Genomic DNA, 18,714 nt, shown 5'->3' with positions numbered 1-18,714 from the left:
GGGGAACCTGCACGATTGCTACGTTTAATCTACGTAAACGATAGTGGCGGGGCCCAGGCTTTTTGCTTCAATTTCTTATGAAAAAAGAAAGAATTCAATCTTCCGTAAACTTTTTCTTTTCTAATTGTTATTATTATTAATACAGTTTTGGATGGATGATCTTTAAGGACTGATTTTGTCAATTTTTAATTTTTCTCCCATTCGTTTCTCGCGTAATAATAATAATAATAATAATAATAATAATAAAAGTAAATTTTTTCTTTATTCGTCAATTCGTATGATCAATCAATAACTTTCAAACTCATTTATCGCGATATGTCAAATTGACAGGAAGGGTAGGCGAGGATTAAATACATACTTTAAAAATACTTTTAAAAAACCTATTAATATAAAACTATCCATCTTGCATGCAATAATCTTTTAATATATACGCGTAATAAAAATTTCCAAATAATATCTACCGAGAATAAAGTTTTTCAGAATTAAAAATTCTCGATAGCAGAGATGGAGGAATTAGAGCAACGGTATTATCATATTCGTCGCTCTGCGATCTTTGGAAGGGGAGGGGGGAAGAGTCGTCGTTAAGTTTTTTCCCTCTCGTTTCGAACGTCCCCGGATACAAACAACGAAAGATCGTGGGAACGAGAGAGGCAGAGAAAAGTAGAGAAAGACAGAGAGAATGAGAGAGAGAGAGGTAGAGAACGTATGTACGCAGGAAGCCGCGTTTATACTCGTATTACACAGACAGTGGTCGGCGAACTGACGTACTGTAATTACCGTGGCAATTACTGCCGACACATTTCACGTATACGTTGTGTGGCCTCATTGTGCTGTTCCGTTGCTCGCCTCGAATTTTCGTGCCCGTCGACTCGCCAACTTGCTGGATAAACAGATAAAAGTAACCGAACAAGGGGGTTGAACGGCGTGCATTACAGTTACGGATATTAGCGGTAAGGGATGGGACGTAAGGGTATGTCGGAAGGGGAGGAATTTGAAATTGCAACGGGAACGGTATCGTTCGCTTCTCGACGTGCCTTTTCACGTTTCTACGATTCCAATTCGAGCGTCACCGTTTGATTTAAAACGTGTTAATCGGTGGACAAGTTTGAAGGGGTATTTAAAGATCGATGAATGGACGGGAAAAAATTTCGTATCGATCGTCGTACGAGATGGATTCTGCGATGAGCGGTTTTCAACGTGCGATCTAATTTCGCAATTCTTTTGGTAGTATTAATATAGCATCCGACGAGGTTAATTCAGGAGCTTGTTAACGAGATAATAAATGATTGAATTACGACCACGAGGGAGAGATATGCACGTCGGACGAGTTGAAGTTGATCGTACAAATTCACGCATGGTATTACGCAAACATGGTTTCTATGGAAGTTTCCAAAAACTTGGATTACAATTTTAAGAATTTCATTATTCAATAAAATAAGTGGAAATTATATTTCAACGAGTTTCGTTGATCGTCGAGCTAACCTATCGTGGAATAACTGAAACGTGGAATAACTATTTCAGTATAGTTGTGGTTTTCACCATTCTTCAAAATTTAATAGACGCGTGTATAACTAATGACGCGTCGAGTAACGCTATTAACCGCAAACTGCGAAGAACGTTAATTTATTCATTTTACAGCGGAAACGCGTACATAGCAAGTAACATAAATTGGAAAATGGAAAATGAACGGGGAAATTATACATAACTTGTGCAAATCGATTTCGAAACGGCGTGTCGTCCGAAACGAAAATCGAGCAACTTCTAATACCTTATGAATCACCGTTATCGTTAAATTACCGTGGCAAAGAGGGGCCACAAGCGGCCATCAACGTCCATTCCAACCTCGCCCGATAATATTCCAACGCTATTTACAACTCTCCATCATTGTCGGCTTTTAATTCCCACAAATTTAATTCCAGCCCATTTTCCAACCTGCGCGACATTCGATGTCGGCTCGGTCGGTGGTTGCGGCCGTTCGTGGTGCGCGCCACCTATTACGGAACGAAATAATAATGTTGTATTATACGCGAGTTACAATAGATATAGACCGAAACAAGTTGAAAATTGCGGCGGAACGCGCTTTTGTTATCATAATTAATGAACCTCCATCCTCGTCCTGGCACACCCGAGCTTTCCTAACAACTTTCATCTTCCTCGAGTGACCGCTAGAACTGCACACTCGTACACTGCGCGCGGTGGAGGAATACATCGTCAGAATTATTACCAAGTCCAATGAGGAATATGGGCCATTACGTATTAGCCATTCGGCAACCCTGAAATTTCAAGGTGTTATCTCTCAGCTTGTACGAAGGTTGGCTCTATTTTAATCCCTTCTCGCCGTTTCTCTCTGCCCCCGACCTTCTACGGAAACTAACTTGACCCATCCCATCATTTCCGGTTTCTCCTTGTAGTTTGTAACGCGAGCTCAACCTTGTTCCGGTTTAATAACACTCGCTAATTGAGACGGATCTCTGCGGATGCGCGGCAGGATTAAAAACAGTGCCAGTGTCGGCCCAGCAACTGGTTTTGAGGAAAAGTTAAAAGTGGAAAAAACGGAGAAGAATATCCACGAGTTGTGGACGATTTGAACGTCGGGTTTTGGCGAATTTTTTCGTTTTTGTGATACACGCGAATTTATGATTTTTATCCGATTTATTATTAATTTATTATAGTTACGTTATAGCGTGGTATGTTTAATGCATCGTACAGAATGCGACGAATGTTTCTCAAATGGAATTACTTTCATACGTTGATCGAGAAATTGTAATGAATAAGTATTGGGAATAATAAAAGTTTTATTATATAATTCTTGATCTTTTATCGAGGAGGAGAGAAAAACTATCCGACAAATTAAGCTGCGCAAACGGTTGACAGGTTCTTTCAGCTCGTGTTTTACTTTCGGAAATGACTGTCACTCACAATAAAAAACGAATTATAGTGGGAGCACCGGTGAGATATTTATAAGTGAGTGAGTCACGAGCACGATGGACATTTGAATTGATAAGTGCTAATATAAAAGCTTGATCGTTTTCGTCCGTATTTAATCTATTATATCTTCCTCCACGGTTATCTAAAGACGCGATTAAAATTTCGAAACAATTTTTCCATCTTTCTTTCCAACAACGAATAGAATTAAAAATTCTTGCAGAGAAGAGCGAAATAAAGGGATGTTGCCCTTCGTAAGAAATTATTTTTTTTTACGGCTGATTTGATATCGTTTACCGCCCCTTATCTATAATTCATATGTAAAAGCATAAAAATTTCCATGAGAAAACTTAATAAATCCCCCGCAACTTTTATAGCTGATATATATTATCCACGGTTCACCAATCGATGAATAATTCACAACATTTCCTTTCGTTCAAACATCGCATCGGTGCATGCTCAATGACGAAATCTTATCAAGGCAATTATGATAACGACCAGTGACCGATAGGAAGCGAGATAAACGAAATTTATTGCAAAAAAACATGATCACGAACGAACCTACTTACCGATCTACGTTAAAATCAGCATCACATAAATACACACTCTTAAAAATGCATGCTCGAAAAAAACTACACTACAACATTCCCAAAATAACGTAATCAAACTAACAATAACACCGATTAAATATAACATTTTCTTTGTATACCAACAATTATTCTTTTTCACTGCTATTTCACTTTCATTACACTTTCATTCGGTTACTTCGAATCACTTCTCGTCTTCGCAACAGTACTAATAATAATAATTAATAACTATTAATAATAAACATTAGAGAAAGAAAGAAAGGGAAAAAAATGTCGCTTGAAAACTTCGATTCACTCTCGAATTATCACAACGTGTTCAACGTGACGTTACATTATAAGGAATGTATTATCGAGATATCTTATCCAAACGAGTGACACTCGCGTTCGACGATGGAAACGCACGAGAGAGTTCCATTCGACGATGAAGGGGCGAGAAAATGGAGTCGCGTGACGGATTTACGCGCGAAACGCGATTCGATTCGGTTCGGTTCGACGACCTTGCGTTTTCGCTCCTCGTAAACGCGCCACAGATTCGAATCTGTCCCGCTAGCACGCGTTCCCAGCCTTTTTTCCTTTTTTCTTTTTTTTTTTTTTCAAACAGAGGCATTTAACCAACGTGTCCGCGGTACGAATATCATCGAACACAGTTGCGCCGTGCAGTGCCACTTTATCATCGCGTTTCATCGCTCTCCGATCCCTTTGAACCCTTGAGAATCTCTCGAATTAAGTTTCGTAAACGAAGGTGACGCGCGATGGAAAACTTCTTATCGAGTCTCATTTTTCCAGCTTAACGTGCACACATGCATCAAATTTCGAGCACGGCACGGGAAGGTGTGTTAACATTTTGGAGGCCAGGCGGCGTTGATTTGACAGGTACATGCGAAGTCTTTTAATAAATATCTTTGGATAAAAGCGTCGACAATAGGCGCGATATCTTAGAATAATAATTGTTTATCGCGGATTTAATTTTATCTTTTTTAAAAGTAAAGTTTCTCTCATTATAAATAGATCGGATAAATTTTAAAACTTTCGATTTTATTAAGATTTTTCAGATAATTGAACGTTCTTTGTTAAAAAAAGTCCTCCTCCTTGAAATCTATCCTCGTTAAATTTATATAATCTTGAGTTTTTCTTCTCTCTTTCTAATCGATTCGTTAAAAATAAAAGTCGTTAGGAATTATTAAAAAAAAAAAAAAATAGGTTATTCGAGAAGACGAAAATAGAAATGGGACGGGGAAAGGATTGGATAATAGGGTTAGGCGATTGGTAAAAATTGCACCGCGCACGCTTTTGTACACTCGAGATAAACGCGTCGATCTAGCGTGAGATTATGTCTTCTCGTTAGAATTTGCAACAGCTGTCTCCCTCTCGCCCTTGGGCATCTGCTCCGACTGTCTGCACGTCGAACTGCCCGTCCCTTCTTTCCTCCCCTCTCCTTTCCACTTCCTGTCAGCGCGAAACGAAAGACCGATTAAACTTCTTCGAGAACATGTTGATTAATTCGACATTATACACGTTGTAGAACATTCATATTTGCATTGTAAATATTTTTAATTCTTCAATATTGGTAATTTTTTTATTGGATTTCATTATGGGAAATTAAGATTGGAAACGTGATAATTTATCTTGAAAAACGAAAGTGATATTCGTTGACTAAAACGTAGATTTGAAAAATGAGAGAAAGGAGAAATAAAATACTCGATACTCTCGAGAGATATTTCAGAATCGTTTTTAAGAAATATTTCGAGAAGAGTTATTTTAGAAAAGTTTCAAGGGTATTTTGAAGATAATTTGAAGATGTTTTAAAATTGTTTCAAGAATATCGTCTCGAGACGATGTCCAAATATATCACGATCGTTTCAACAAGATATCGAAAGAGATCTTTTTAAAGATATTATTGCCCTTCACCTTCTCTCCTTCAACAATAGCTAATATCAACGTACAACATTTTGTTTGTTCCGCCAAGGATTAATATATCGCCGGGAAAATAAAATGATATACAATTTCAAAGGAAAACGATTCCATCGATCATCATCGTACATTGCGCAACACTGTCCATTCGAAACAATTTCTTCCACGTTTGCAAAAAGGGAGGGGGACTAAGACTCGTATTCAAGATGATCGTGACAAATGGAACAGTTGGCGCGGGCCAGCGACAAAAAGAAATAAATTTCTCCGACATCAAGTGACGTCCAACGTCACAAATGATGTACGACGAAAACGGAGCCGTTGTTTATTTACTGCGACGATCCCCCTTCAATCTTCCATTGAATACCACTCTTGATTTCGCAAATATACGATTTCGTATTCAGCATTTACAAACATCTGTTTGTCCACACAGATCCTATCCACCCAAAATATTTCGCATAGCAGTTGACAATTACGTCCTCCTCATTGTTTTGACCATGAAGTTGTTACACGATCCATGTATCGCTGATTATCTTCTTTTTCGTCTCGTCGTCGTATATATATTTTTTTATACGTTAAAAAGATAGAAGAATTGAAAACTATTTTACATATTAAATATTAATACTGTACACAGAATGACATCTTTGATCATTTGACAATTTATAGAGAAAAAAAAATGTTTAACTATCTGAATTTCTAAGCTGGAATCGTATACACGCACCCTCTCGTTTTCGCCGAATGAAGATTTACGCGAGAAAACGGGTCGTAGAGATATACACATCTCTGGAGATGTGTCTCGAAGATTCATACCGTGGTCCGGGTATCATAAACAAAAGTATCGGTGACATTTCCCGCGGTCGACACGCTGGATTTCCATTGCGATCCGTCGACGAAGACGCGTTCGAGTATGGACCATTGAACGCGCACCCGTTTCCTGGTCTCAACGACCATGACAAAAACACGCTACTTCGCGACTATGTGAATATCGAGAGACAATGCACGCGGAATTTCACGTGGGATTTACAAGGAAATAAAAGATAGAATCGTTAATAAAATTTCGCGCGATAAATTTCAATTTTCTTTTAAATATACGCATTTCTCAATGAATAAATAAATATTGTAAATATCGTTTAATCCTCGAGTTATGGATTTTTGCAGAAAAATGAAATCTACGCGAAGAGTATACGTACGAAATGGAATCGAAAGAATTCGGCTAGGAGATTCGACGACTTCGGACGATTCGAGAGCTATAATTGTGGAAGTCGGATCACACTGTTTCGAAATTTCTGTACAATAAAAGCTACACTTGCCTATACATTTCAAAAGCCTGCTTAGCGTTTGTACGTTATTTTAACTCATTGGATGCTTCTCTTAATATTCTATACGTTGTAAAAATTTGTTCACAATCGCATAAATACCCCTCTCCCCTCAGATATAAAGAAAAGCAAACTTTTCGACGTTACACGCGTCGTCACCTGTAAATATTTTATCCTTACACCGACCCCGTTTCCAGTCGTAGAATTGAATTAAGCTTTTACAAGTTTATAGCGGCACTTGTAAAATTGGCTCGAGTTTAGTGTAGCTTTCACCCTTTATCCGTGGAACGGTAAGAAAAAAAATATCGGTCGATGTCCAACCAGCAAATCCAGTTTGGCCGTTAACCACGGAAAATATAATTTCGAACAAAAGAAAAGGGGATAAAAGCCGCGACGGAGATAACTATTACCGGTTGTGCTCAGGGTTCGTAAAGAATTTAATGTGCGTGCCGCTTGCCGGAAAAGTGGAATTGGCTTTCTTGACGAGTTAAAATAAAAAAAAAAAAAAGAAGCTTCGTCTTTTATTTCGAAAGAATCTCAAAAGAAGGCTTGTCGTTGCTTCGATTTTACTTTTTGCTTCGAACTTGAAATCGATGCAGTAAGTGATGAGTTAAGTTAATTATCCGCACGATTTATGGGCGCGAATCTTTTTGTTTTATCATTCGATTTAACAACGAATTCGAATAGTAGGAAATTCGAGAAAGGATTCCAGCGGAATCGTATGACGTATTTGACCTGATTTACGGAATGATACGTATCTTTATGTCCCAATAATTCTTGTCCAACCCGAATTTTCCCAGATTGATTTTCACCAACGTATTTGCAGTAACTTACAACGATATCGTACAACGAACGGAACTACGAAAATAGCAAATATCCGAATGAATACTCAAAATATGTTTTATAAAAAAATTTCAAGAAACTGAAAATCAACATCCTTAGATGCCTCGATACTATTATAACTCTTGTGATATAATTTTTCCAGATACATATGTATTGGTAGCTGCAATATTTTGATTGTTCCACGAATTTGTGTTCCAAAATTTCGTCCAAGTTATTATTTTAAAAATGTTCTATCTTTAGACAAGAGATTCCATTCGATAGTTCCATATTTCTCCTTCGCCTCTCGACCCATCTATCTATAAACTATCGGTGAAAATTCGCGCAACGTGCCCAATCTTCGGCTCACTTATCCCAATTCTACCGTCGTCAAAATGGAGTCAGCAGGTTTGTCGACAGCGAAACGAAACGAATCGATAACAGCACGTAGTAGCGGTACGTAATCGCTATTAGCTGCGGCTATCAACCAACCACGACGTGAATGATCTGTACCAATACGAAATAATCGCAATTAACTCGAGCTATCGGCTCGTTGGAAGATCGATATACCGGTACCGGAATAATCGCGATTAACAACCGGCTCCGTCGGCTGGCCTGTAATGTCGATTTCACCTGGTCGTACGTTTTTTCAAGGGAAACCCATTTACCCACTGCCGTATTTCCACGGGGGGTTCATCCCACCCGTTTCATCCACGCTGCTACGTATCAAAAGATTCGAGAAACAGGGTCACCGGATGTTCCCTTTTCAATCCTTGATACACTCTCCCTCTATTTCGTGATCAATGACTCGGTGCTATCTCTTTTTTCTTTTTTTTTTTACCTCTCCTATTTTTTCTTCCTTTCTTCGATCTCTCTTTCTTCCCCTCTATCTCTATCGAGCAGTAGACAAATATTTTCGAGTTTCAAATTTGCTGAAACGAGAATCGATCGACAGTTTGCGAAAATACAATTTTCGATGGGATTAAAATTGGGTTGTTCGAGGGGGGAAAGGAAATCCGCACGAGAAAAGAAGATTTATAAAAAGATTTATAGCTCGACTCGGAGCGAAATTACCACGAGTTTGCCCAAATCGATTAAATAACATTCACGGTTTCGCGTTATATTGGTCGCGATCCCTTTCCGTTCGATGCATTCAATTTCCACCGATGATGGCCAACTTTGCTTCGCCTGAATACCGGCCGGAAACCGCATCCTTCGCAACAAAATCGGCGAGGATATTCGCTCTCGCACGGGCGAAAATTTACGCGATCGGAATTGAATAAATGGGTTTGGCGCGCACGTGGCGCCCTCAGGCATGCGAGACAGATGCGTTATCGGTCATATATGACCGATACACACGCGGCCGGATTGTAATCAACATAACGGGAGAATAAACGCGTCCACGAGTCGCACAACACGCAATCACGCTGTGCGTATTACCGCACGCATGTGCATACGTCTCGCGCCCTCGATCACTCCATAAGCTTTTCAGCTCGTCGAGAGAGGGCCGCCTGATATCCTCATTCACCGGTTTCGCACTGCAATATCCCCGTTTCCCTTCATTTTCTTTCCGAGAGAACGAAGTTCGAAGTTGAAAGTGCTTCGAAAGTGATCCGATAATGGAGATCTTTTGAGATGTAAAAAAAACATTAATTTGGTGCCTTTTTTAAAATAGAATTATATCATTGATGAAAAGGAACTTTTATCGAGATATTCGTCGTTATTCTCGTGACTTTTTGCTCGCAAAATTTAAACGCAGATCATTCCTTGAACGTAGCCGTTATCCGATGTAAGAAATATCGTTCGAAAAATATCCACAGTATCTTTTCAGAAATGTACGATACAGGGGAATGGGAAAAGAAACGGGTTGTTAAGAGTTGATTACATTACCCACCGCATACGGGGAACACGCGTGGCACGAAATTACTGGGCAAGCTGCGGTGCACCGCAGCGCACAGTTCTCGTTTGCGCTCACATTCGGATTCATAACCGTGTTCCGTGGCCATCGCGACGTTCACACCGGCGAAATGGAGCCGTGTAACGAATGGCGGAATTACAAGAAAGTGGAGAATTATATGAAGGCTATCCCGACGTGCTCGGGGAAACGATACTTTGAGCGAATCGATAACCATCGTAACCTTCGGTCGATTCAACTTTTCGAGATTGAAATTTAAATTTACGGAATGTAACCGAATGGATTATTGTTGAAACGGCGGCTATTCAGTAGCTACCCTCTTAAGCGTAATTCAATATCGATTAAAATAACCGGGGGAATTCGAAGGGGAATATTTAAAGATCGAATTATCAATCTCAAGGGTTTCTAGCTTGAGTATAATTACTGTGAATGTTTCTTTGAAATTGCTATACAATGAAAATATTTGAATCAAACTCGAGGTAGGAGTAAATTTAAAGGAATCGTATTAATTCGTACTTAAATAGATTTTTTGAAGGTTTTCTTATTTGAATTTTTGAATTAATTTTTCAGAGTTACTTCTTACGGATGATTCGAGCGAATTAATCGAGAAATTATATCGAAGAGAGAAAAGGAATTAGCGGAAATGCTTCGTCAAATTTATTGGAAAAGAAATGATTTTACGTTGATTACGCGTTAAACGGAATTATTTCTATTACTTTTGGTCAAAATTACAAAAAAAAAAAAGAAGGTAGTATCTAAATAATATTCGTTACAAAATTCTTGCATCTTATAATTCGATTTATAAAACCACTCAAAATATTTAATATTCAATATTTGACAAGTGAGCGCATATAAATTCACATGTGCTCCTCCCCTTTCGAAATTCGAAAAAAAACGAGATACCTATTCTGCTACTGACATATTTCTATTGAAAATCTACCGTAACAGATCTACTCACGTCTGTGGAGATTTCCTTGGCGGCGCGTCGGTGCCTCGTCACTTGGTCCACGGATCGATCGCCGTCGCATCAATGTGTCGCTCCTGATCGCCGGCTCGAAGATTCCTCGACGACGTGAATGCCGACAATCCCCGTGTACGCGTGACACTGAAACACCAAAGACGGATAGCTCTTTATTAAATCAGCCTCAGTTCAGGACCGAGTCTTTTACGATACGGATGGGTATAAGAGTGTGATGAAAATCGTAATTTTTGAATTTAAAAGAAAAAAGAAACTTTAAGCCTCAATTTTAAAAACACGATACGTTGGTTAAAAGTTATTAATTATTTATTCTACTATTCTTAGATTTTTTTTAATACATCAAAGTCATTTGGAACGGTGTGTCGCGAAGATTTTATTTTTGGCGGTCATTAAAAAGTTATTAACAAAAACTTTTTTTTAAAACAATTTTCAGATCAGGTCGGGTCAGGTTAATTTTAATCAAGTTTATTGACAGGGACAGGCTGACGTGGCTGGCCGGATTAAGAGAATCAGTTCAAATCCAATTAAAAAATCGGTTAAAAACAAAATTTCGATTTAATTTCGATTTGAAGCTATATGTATCGAATTTGGACTCGATTAGATTAATAATTTTTTAATGAACAAGGATCAACAAATAAATCGCAACACTGTCCAATTTAATGATCTTGGAACTATTAAAAAAAAAATCATCTCGAGATCAAAGTTTGTTTACCAAACTTATTAAAATCTATACTTTATTTCACGACGAATAGAATAGAATTTTAGAATAAAACTTTTCACATCTCGAATTTTTCTTCCCATTGAGGCGTACCGCGCAAAATCCCACGAGTCACTGTGTGTATAATGTCAGGTAACATCGACCTGTCGCGAATCGCATTATTAAATTCCTGATACGGCCACGCGTCACCGAACGATAATTAACGCAGGCTATACATTTTTCACGTCACTTTTAATTGCACCCTGTAACGCGTTCCGCTTTAATCAGCCCGAACTAATTTCCCGCGACTTCGACCAAACTTGCCGGGGGCCGTGGTCGTGCATGATTAAAAAGTTTCGCGCCTGACCGCGAAACGAGCCGCGGGGACCTCTTTTAATTTGGATTTAAGGTACGCGCGAAATAGGGCTTTATTTACAGCCCAACCGTGAAATTGTTCATCAGTTGCCAGGTTTTTCGGGTTTTTGGGAAATTGCGAACATTGATATTTGTCTTCGTCGTGTTAAATAATGCATGCACGAAGGAATAAAGGCTAAAGTGATTTAATCTTCCCCTCTTCTTTTTTTAATAACGATAATCGAAAATAAAAATTTAAAAAAGAAATTATAATTCTGCTGAATTTTTTAATATCCTAATTTAAAAGTATATACAGTTTCTAATATTCAAATAATATTCCTGTTTGTGTAATTTGTGTAAACTTTTAGTTTGCATTATCATTTCTTCACCACCTGTTGAAACGCAACGCAATGGAAATCAAATTAATTTATTTACCTTGAAAAAAATTTTTCATTTATAAAAAATATTTATAAATATTGTCATTGTCATATCCCAGCCAATTTTTCATCATATAAATTCAATATATAATCGAATGTATAATAAATACGTTATGTAACTAATCAAATTGCAGATTTATTTTTCCTTTTTCTGTTACAAGGAATAATAGGCAATCATAAAAATGTAACAGGGGACAAAGAAGTTTTTGACAAATTTGGAACTGTCAGTTGCAAAAAACGGGCAGCAACTGCAAGTTATTAGCTGTCGCGCGAGCATGGCAGCGACCCATGTTGAAATAGTCACGCTGCACAAAGAGCACGGCAGATAGACGTAACAAAAGAGAATATGGGGTCAATCGGGCACCGACTGCGAGTAAATCGATATACAGAGGAAAATGAACGAAAGCTGACGATAAAAAGAAGATTGATTTACGATGGTTTATCATTGGCCTGGATGAATGAATGGAAAGGTAGTCGATCAGCTCTGTCAGCGGGAGGGGGAGGGGAAAAATGCACGAATCAATCGGACGTTATTCTATTCCACGGTGCGAATGCGAGCAATTTTATGAATGTAATTCACCACGAAACCACCACGATATTTATATAAATACTTGCGAATAATAATTTTACCAGATCATTTCTTTCCAAAAATTGTATCGAATGAAATTATTTTCAAGCTTGGAAAATCAAGCTCGAGAAACAAGCGTAATCTCAAAATATTCACGAAAAAAATGCTGAATGCGATCATCACCTACGTTATCTGCGCAATTCCTCGAAGAACGGACATTCAAATCTCACCGCACGTTCGTCGAAACGTATGCGAGATCGTCGTATACGCGCCCCTTAAGTGAATGGCGCATTCCACCCTCCCTCTCCTCCTCCCTCCTTCTCTCCATAGTCTTTTCAATTCGCTCGCGGCTTCCATAGCCAAATGGTGTACATATATACGGGAGAAAGAATTGTCGAAATGCATCGATGGCTGCGGAAAAAGAAACTGCTCCGCAATTTTAGAGTAAAGGAATACAACGCGACGAAATCTATATACAAAGATTGAATCCACAAAAAAATACATAGAATACGATATTCCTTTGCTTCGAAGTGGATCGAGATTAAATAGAAATAAAGTACACGCAAAAATAATCCAATTTATTTTTTCACTTTCACTCGATCGAAATTTTCCTTTCCCAAATCAGTCGAATCTTTGAATTTGATTCTTTCTGAAAAAAAAAAAAAAATGTATTCCGAAATGGCGAAAAAAATATTTCCTCCTTCTCGTCTCATTTTCGCGACATTATCACCCGACTTGGAACACTCCTCTCTACACACGAGAGGAGTGGTACGGTCGGCTATGGTCGAAATTCAGCGTACTTGATGACAACGAGGGGCGACGAGGGTAAGGTTAGACGGAGCTGTACTTACTGTATACGCGAAACCGTACTTAAGGGACGTGTATAAGCGTGGCACGGTTGTTATCTAAACGCGGGCGAGGTATATACAGGGGGCGAGCCTTAAAAGGGGTGGTTCATTGACGTCGCGAAGGTGACGACGCGCACACAAGGGTAGAAGCCTGTGTCGGTGACTGTAGAAGCAGCCGTAGGTGCAACCGTGTGCTCGTAAGTTATGTATCGCATTCTTTGGAGTACACAACCCTTTCTTGAAGCGGTACCACTCTCATCCCTCGACACCTTTTACGCGACCAGTTCTTTCTTCCCCTTTTTTTCTTTCTTTCTTTTTTTTTCTTTCTTCCTCCTAGCCAGAGAAAGCATCTTACTCTTTTCCATACTTGAGCACCGATGCGGTGTGCGTGTGGAAAGGCTCGTGGACGGCGACGCGTCGCATGGGCACAATGGGAAATGTACAATCGACGATTCATAAGGGTCCAACGAGAATGTCCCTGGTAAATTAGTCTGGATTGCGGCTATGCCAATGATCCGCAAAAGGGGGCTCCTTTTTTATCCTTTTGTACGTGAGGATACGTTGAGATTAGGGGAATGATTGAGAAAAATGTGTTTGTAGTTGGTTGAGTGTGAAATTTATAAAAGTATAAATGTTTCATAGTTGCAATTAATCGGATAGTTATTAATTATCAATTTTAGACGATGATTATATTTCTGCATTATTTTCAATATTGAATGATAATTGCGATAATTTGCAATTTTTTTTTTTTATATATCGAAAAGTTTGATAAAAACGATATAAGGGACTCGAGAGAATCAAAAAGTTTGAGGGGCGCCACGTTACGAGAACCATTATAATTAGTGGCTAAAGCTAGTTAATTTCGAATGAAACTTGTTTAAACTTCTTTGAACTTTCCTCTCCCCGTTTTTCGTTCATTACTTTTTACGCGCTACAATTTCTCGACAATGAAATTTTTCACGATCTTGCTAATATTTTACTTGTTGCCATTCCCTCCAACAATTCATCCCCAATTTTTAAAATTTAATTTTTACATTTTTATATAATTTTTAATTGATATGTTATAAATACTTTATTTTATTTACTAAAATTAAAACATAAAAAATCTTCCAACACTTTTTTTTTCAAATTACAGTCTTTGTATTATTATTATTATTATTATCGCATTAACTTTTAAAAGAAAAATCTTTCTTGAAAGGGTCAGGTAATAATAGGAGGAGGAACGATAATCAAACGCTTTGTCTCCCATCCACCGTGAAGTAAGATATAACCTGGGACGACGAGGTTCATGGCCATTTGTTATCTAGAAGGCCGGTATCGAGCATCGAGAAGCTATTGAACCACAATGTACAACCGTAAGAAACAACACGGAGGTGCAAATTTGTGGGTTGTTTAGATTATCGAAGATAGGTTCGTGTTTAACTCGATCCCATCATTTTTAGAGAAAGTTTCTCGCTAGTAAAACCGTTCATTCGATTTTTCATGTTCCTTAATTTTTTTTTCGAAAATGAGGAAAAGTTAAAAAATTGTTGAAAATGAAATTATCTAAGTTTTATAGATGGCTCGTAGAGCGTTGTAAATGAAAATTCGTTGGAGATAAAGTTTTGAAATTCGATAACGTGATAAGATAATATGAAGAATAAAAATAAAAGTTGTGAAAAATTGAAAAATAATTTTTGGTCGATGTATTTGCAAGATGTATTGCAATTTTGTTAAACGTAATTAAATTTCTCTTATATTCGTGGGATCCAGATTATGTCACAAACAGTGAATTAACGAACTTGGATCGTTAAGAGGGGCAACGTTGAAAGGTGAAGCACGTTCTCGGTCGTTAATTGTAAAACGCTGATCCTGAAAATCATAAAATTGCAGCCGCGCCAAATTTCGGTTCATCGGGGCGCGGAATATATCAAACTAAGATCCATATCTTGTCTCTAAAATATGTCTTCAATGCAAGTTGAATTTTCGATATCAAAAGAGGTATTAAATATCCTTTTCAATTTAGATAAAATTGAAAATTCGTTTCGTTTTTCTAGATAACGGAAAATTTAAATAATTTACACAAATGATATAATAAATTTATAAGTTAATAAATTTTTTTAAATGGATAAATTTTCCACGAAGATAATTTCGATTGAAAATGATTCGAATAATTCGAGGATTCAAAGGGATAAAACGAAGGATCGCAGAAATACGACGAGAAGAAGTTTCAAATGCAAACGTAAAGAAATAGCAAGAACAATCGACAAAAATCGATTAAATGATCGATTATTGATTCAGCTTCACTGAGTTATAAAAGTGGTCCTCCTCCCACGGTGTAGAAACTTTTCGAACAATTGATCATATCCCGCGAATTCTCGTTAACCCGAATAAACTTTTATTTTTCATTTGTTGTCCCATTCATTTAAGAATGAATCGACGAGTAATTAAGAATTATTCTTCTTTATTAAATCAAGAAGATTTTATTGGCGGGAAAGTATCTGGAAATTTTCCAATTTTTTTTTCAACGATCATCTTTTATTTTCTTTTGACGATTCCATTTATTGAAAATGTTCGTTCACGCGTCAAAAACAATATATTAAAGATAATTGTAAAATATATTTCTTTACAAATGATCAAGTAATATATTATTGAGTACTTACACCTTGTTCCACCTTGGATTCATCATACCCACGCGCTCACGCCAAACGATAAATCGTTTCCTAGCTCATAACGTGTTACTTCCGTGAATCGTACCCGATGAATTTACAATCCCCTCGCGTTTTATCTTCTCAACGTATGAAGTGAGCCGGAACATCGTTTAAACCGTGAGATTAAACCGTGTAATAATTCAAAGACATTTATTTCTCTATAAATCAATAATAATCATCAATAATAATAGGATGGTTTCCGATGGAAAAACAAACGGAAGAGAGCAACATCTTGGGCTATTTATCAACCCGTTTCAGAGTAATCGGTTTTTTTCGCGATCAATGGGCCAAATTTTTCCCGTTCGATCGTACTCAATAATTCAAAATCGAATAAACGAACGATTTTTAATCGTTTTTGGGATCCACGCAATATTCACGCGACCCATGAATACCTATTCGATATCGACTTGATGAATCATTGAATCGTTTGTTATATCGCTCCACGAATATTTCATGAGAAACTTTATTGGAGACTTTTGATTAAACTTCGTCGCGGTGTTAGAGAAACATATTATCAAAGTATACTCGATAAAAAAAAAAAAAAGAAAGAAAGAAATTTCCACGATGAAAGTTAAAATGATGTTACGATACCGCAACACGTATCTGCAAAAGAATAATAATTTAAGATTAATCTAATCACAAGTAATCGCAAGTTGAAATTTTATAAAATTTATAAGCGTAAAATGCTTTTGGCATTTATTTAAAAAAACATGAAAAATTAACGAGCAATAAATATCCTCTAGAAACGATACAACTCATACAAACTCATAGCCCCGTTCGAAATTAACAAAATAAATATAACGCGCGTAAGATAAATTACTCTCTTTAGAACACTGTTCGAATTAAGTTGGCTGACACACAAGACGGGGGTTAAAACGGTGGAACGGGGCCGAATAAATTCCAGAGGCGCGTGTTTAGGGGCGGCAAAGAAGCGGAATTTACTATGGGTTAGCGTTATCTGACGCCGCTAAAACTGCCGCTATGCAACAAAGAATTCCAAGCGTTTATATCTGGTTGGGAAGGGGCGAGCGCTGATTCGGGCCGCCCATTCTTATCTGGTAATTCTTTCATACGAAACGTTTCTTTTCTTATCCGCAACGTATACTACGAGATATTTCTCGGCTGGTGATAGCGACATAACGCCGGATTCAACGCTCCACTCTCGAAGAGATACACGACCCGATGGATCGGGGAATCCTGTTTCCCTTTTTCACCCCTAATAAATGCCCTCGGCAGCGACCTCGTGTTAGGCATGACAGGGAACGCATCACGGAAGCGGACTGTATAACGGCTTATCTCGGTGTAACGCGATATACACGGTCGATTGCTTAATACAAGTGGCTGGGATAGTTGGTATTCCTGTTTTAATGGGGGTTGGGAGGGGAAAAAAATTGCGCCGGACTTCGAGGAGGGAATTTGTCGAATGAAATGATAATTGGATTTTATGGAATTTTAATTATTAATATGAACGCTCGAAAATTTCGTAGTTTTCCTAGAAACTTGTTGAATAAATGATTATTAAATTTTATTCTCGAGTTAATAAAAATTTTTTCTGTCAATTCTTATTAAAAAAATCAGTTTAAGTTTCGTAATTTAATATTTTCATTGTTGTTATTATTTTAATTCCCGTTTAATTCTGACAGATCCTTGGATGATGGAAATAATTATTTCGAACACAAAATTCACAGACCAGAGAATTCGATACCAATAATTAATAATTATAAAAATATTTAATAACGTAAAATTAAAACAATTTATATTCGACAATTATTTCTTGCCCTACAAAACCATATAATCTAAAACCACATTTTAACTATCAGTTAAACACGAATATCGCGAACATCGTAACGCGCATTATCGATAAATATAACAATCCTCAAATATACAATTTCATTTCCAGGAGAAAAATTCATTTTATAGAAACGAAAATAATTCCTATCATTAAAATATAAAATTTCGTGACAATGGAGACAACAATGAAGACCCCCCGAAACGCAGGAATCGATCCGAATTATTTTCAATTATAACCACCACCTTTGACAGATTCCACTTTCACGGATCAAACTCGATACATCCCAATTTCCCCCCACTACATCCCCTTCCCCCATCGATCCATTCCATATCCACGCACCGTGTACCCGCATCTTGTGCATACCCGCAATGTGTCACGAGGCTCGCGTGCCACGCTTCCACTTGTCGTGGTTTGCTGGAGTGTCGAGCCACGACAGTGACCCGTTTCCCGCGGATCGGACCTTTAGAGGCCGAATCACGAAGAGAAGGAAGGGAAGGATGGAACGTGCGAGTGAATTTTAAACTTGAACCGAACGAAACGGTTTCGAACGAAAGGTAGATCGTGTCCGGATAAAGATATCGGATTAAAGCGATGGGGTGGTGCCGGTGTGAAATAAGGCGCACGGGATTTTATGGAGGATTTTACTTGTTGCTGAAGGGGGGCGCCGTAAGTTGCGTGGACGGATAAGCGGGTTCGAGGAGTTAGTCGTACGTGAGATAGGGAGGAAGACACGTAGGAAGATAGGAAGGTGGAATCGGTAGATTATCACGTTACGTTGTTCGCGAGTGAGGGAGTGGAGAGAGAATTTGCGGAAGGTTTAAACTTGGAGATATAACGTTCTAACGTACGATGTAATTACAAATTTGCAGTTACTGGACG

General features: G+C 37.9%; 1 protein-coding gene across 8 annotated transcripts in view; it reads right to left on the bottom strand.

Moving 5' to 3' along the window:
* The window catches only part of LOC107993834 (leucine-rich repeat-containing protein 24), a 314,678-nt gene that overhangs the window by 52,893 nt on the left and 243,071 nt on the right, over positions 1–18,714 (bottom strand). For 7 of the 8 annotated variants that reach the window (XM_062076331.1, XM_062076329.1, XM_062076336.1 and 4 more), the window contains one exon: positions 10,429–10,575. The gene's annotated coding sequence lies outside the window, so the exon portion shown is untranslated. Of the gene's footprint in view, positions 1–3,494; positions 9,821–10,428; positions 10,576–18,714 lie in introns of those variants that run through there. The other variant, XM_062076330.1, reaches the window with a different exon arrangement.

Source organism: Apis cerana, linkage group LG6 (assembly GCF_029169275.1).
Source record: "Apis cerana isolate GH-2021 linkage group LG6, AcerK_1.0, whole genome shotgun sequence".
In the NCBI taxonomy this organism is placed as follows: Eukaryota; Metazoa; Arthropoda; class Insecta; order Hymenoptera; family Apidae; genus Apis; species Apis cerana.
This window is presented reverse-complemented; position numbering and strand designations above follow the sequence as displayed.